Raw genomic sequence first — 3,512 nt, forward strand, 5'->3', positions numbered from 1 at the left:
GGTGAGGAGCGGGATGGTGGGAAGGAACATGTGTCTCCACTAACTGAAGTGTGCGGCAGGTAACCACATACTGGGAGACAAAGTCAAGTTCAAGGTCGGGAAGGCCATGCTACTGCACTTGCTGTGCCCCCACACCGCTTGCCCCTTTGTCAAAATGGACAGCTTCTTCCTCCAAATTAGAAATGGAAAGAAGGGTCCCTTCCTGAAGAAAAGATGTCAGTCATTCATCCTGACCCTTTTCTTAGTATAGAGCCCAGGGGGCTAGGGGACAAGCCCTGGCTCTTGGGCATAGGACTGAGTCAGGGACAGCGCCTTGAGGCCACACTTGCAGTGAGACTGCTACCCTCACCCATCACCTGACAAGACCACAACCCTAGAGGTATGTGACTCCGGGATTTTAGCATCAAGAACAAAGTTAATTGGGTTTATGGTTTATGTTTTGTAATATTAAGATGTACCATATGGAATTAAGAAAAAGAAGCAACTTAAAAAAAAAAGACCCTTGCTTTCCTAATGTATAGCATCTCTTCAGTTGATCTGTGTTTCATGAATGAGGAGGTGAGCCAGGTGAAAGAGGGAGAGAACATTCCTGGATGAAGGACATGGGGACAAGGGAAAATGGGTGTAGCACTTTTAAGGAGAGTAATTTGGAGCCAGATCACTCAGCGCCTTGAAAGCCAGGGAGGGGCGCCATCAGGCGTAGGCCTTAGGAAGCTGCGTCAGATGTGAGGGTGGAAAATGGGCAGGGAGAAGGAGGAGGGAGATGTTATAAGTCAGATGAGGGACAGTGATGTCCGAACTGAGATGGTGGCAGCAGGAGAGGGTGGAACGGAGATGAGGGTGGAACAGAAGGAGGAAGAGCTTTCTGGTTTGGGGCCCTGGGAGTTCAGTCCTGAATGAGGAAAGAAGACAAATCAGTTTAGGATTGGTTGACTCTGAGATGCCTGTGGGATATGCAGGTGGAAATACCCCAGGAACAGTTGGATAAGCACTTCCAGAAAGCTGCAGGGGTAGAGGGCTGGTTTGGGAAGCAGTCGGCATCTGGGTGATAACTGAAGCCAAAGAGGAGACCAGCAGGGGAGACCGTTGGCGATATCTGGAGAAATGTTTGATTGTCATAGCGGGGTGGGGACTAAGCCGCCACTGGCATCTAGGAGGCCAGAGTTCTACTAAACTTCCCATGATGCACAGGAGCCAATAAAGAATTATCTGGCCCCAGTGTCGGGAGTGCTGAGGTTGAGACTCCTGGAGAGGCAGGGCGTGTCGAGAGCGAGGACTGGGCGTGGAGCCCAAGCAGAGGAGTAGGCCTTTAAGGAGACTGAAAAGGAACCGCCAGAGAGAAGCCACTGACCAGGGGAACTTCCTCAGTTACATGAGCTATTGGCAAATCAGTGTCAAGTACAGGGTAATGGATTGAGTGCTAAGGCAGGGCCTGAAGACGGAGGCCAGTTGATGGAATCTCCTGATGAATCCTTCACTGCTGCCCCACCCCAAGTAGAAGCACTAAAGACAGGCTGCCAGTGGACCTCCTGGTGGGGGGGGCAAAGAGCTTTATAGAGGGGGCCTCTTACCTTCTCCTCCCCCCTTCTTAAAGGACATGCCCTGGGGAACATCAGGGCAATGCCTGCAGCATTGTGACTTGGTACTTGCTGGGACAGACGCAGCAGGTTCCAGCTGGCTGTGCCAGGGACAGCCCTTTCCAAGGTCGCTTCTTCCACCAACTCACAGGAAAAGGAGCCCGAATTCCGCTGTTTCTCAAAACTATATTTTCTTCCCCTGTAGGAATTGGGGCTGCAAATATTTTTCACTAAGCCAGGGGGTTTAGACTCATTGGATTTGACTGCTGCAAATGGCTGAAGATGTCATCTGGGTTATCCCCTTTGTGTGATATTTCATTGGCCTGGTCTGGCATCCTGGGAGCTTGAGACTTATCTGGAAATACCTCTTTAGGTTGGTGTGGCTGTGTTTGGACGCTCTGGGCTTCCCCTAAATAGAACCCGACTCCTTGAATGAATCCTGAAATATATTTGTGTCATTTGTCCTCTCAACTTACCATGTTTAATTCATGGTCCCTAAAAAAATAAGATAGTGAGTGCATTTAAAGAGCTTAGCACCATGCCCAGCCCATTGTAAATGCTCAATAAAATGCCAGCTGTATTTTTTGTTCTTTGGGTTATTTTAATTCTTAGTCTTGGTCAGAGTCAAAATTAAACTAACATTGTGGGTCTAAGCTTTGGAGCCAAAAAAAAAAAAAAAACAAAATGAAAAAACAACTATCTGCCATATGTTCAGATTTCTAATTGAACTTTGCTTTTATGTTTTTTTTAAGATTTTATTTACTTATTTATTTGAGAGAGAGAGAGCACAAGCTGGGGGAGCAGTGGAGGGAGAAGCAGACTCCCTGCTGAGAAGGGAGCCAATGCAGCTCAATCCCAGGACCCCAACATCATGACTTAAGCCGAAGGCAGCCGCTTAACTGAGTCAGCCTCCCAGGAGCCCCTGAATTATGTTTTTAAAGATTAACATTCAGAGACCACGTTTTCATATTCTAATGCCCTAAGAAGATATCATATACCAGAAATCTTACTGCCTGAAGACTGATGTACATTTGCAACAATAAAGCTTGCGTTTTCTGTGGAGACCTGAGCCAGCAGTTGGTTTTATTACCTTTTCCTAATAAAAATAAGGGAAAAGAGAACACAAAACATACACATTTGCTTTCCACGGTACACAACTTCTTATTCAAGTAGTTTCAAGCACATCAAAAATCAAGATTCTAGGCTGCTGGGTTGGAAATTGCTTGGCCCAAAGGGGGAAAAAAATCTTTCAGCTTGTGGTGTCCGGTGCTCTGTGTTTTCTCCTGGGTTTCATTCACATTGGAGAGAGGAATAGGGAGTGAGAAGAAGGAAGAGGAATGTTGGCGGATGGAAAACATTCCTAAACTAGAAGATGCTATTATTGCACCTTCAGGCAGTTCTGTTCCTGGAGCAGGTATAGACCAAATGCCGTTCTGGAAAAACCTGAGCCCAAACTCATGTCTTCTAGTCACAACAATAACAACAAAACCCAACTCCGTACAACTGGGGGAGAGGGCGTTTGTTTATATAACGTGTCCATCCGGTCCCACACAGTAGTCTCGCCGCTCAGCGCTTCTCATGCCCCCTACTGGAGAAAGCAAGCATGCTTCAGAATTAAAGGGCCGCAGAAGTTCCCATTTCCCTCCAACTCTGTACTTGGGGAACCTCTAAGGCAGAGAGGGCGCAAAGTTCAGCTTTGACCCAAATAGCGTCTTCGCCTCTCCTGAAATCCTCTCCTGCACCCTCTTGGATCCGGTGTCCAAAACGACTGCCAGACTCTGTTTCTTGGTGCGAAGAAAAAGGACTGGCCAGACTAAAAAGGAGGGACTTTGGGGAAATACAGGATTCCAGCCCTGGGCTGCGGCCCGGAGGAGATGATGTCACCGCTCCGGCAAAGCGAGGGCTGGGGCGGGGGGGCGGGGTGCGCGGGTGCGG

The sequence above is a fragment of the Halichoerus grypus genome, chromosome 12 (genome assembly GCF_964656455.1).
Source record: "Halichoerus grypus chromosome 12, mHalGry1.hap1.1, whole genome shotgun sequence".
In the NCBI taxonomy this organism is placed as follows: domain Eukaryota; kingdom Metazoa; phylum Chordata; class Mammalia; order Carnivora; family Phocidae; genus Halichoerus; species Halichoerus grypus.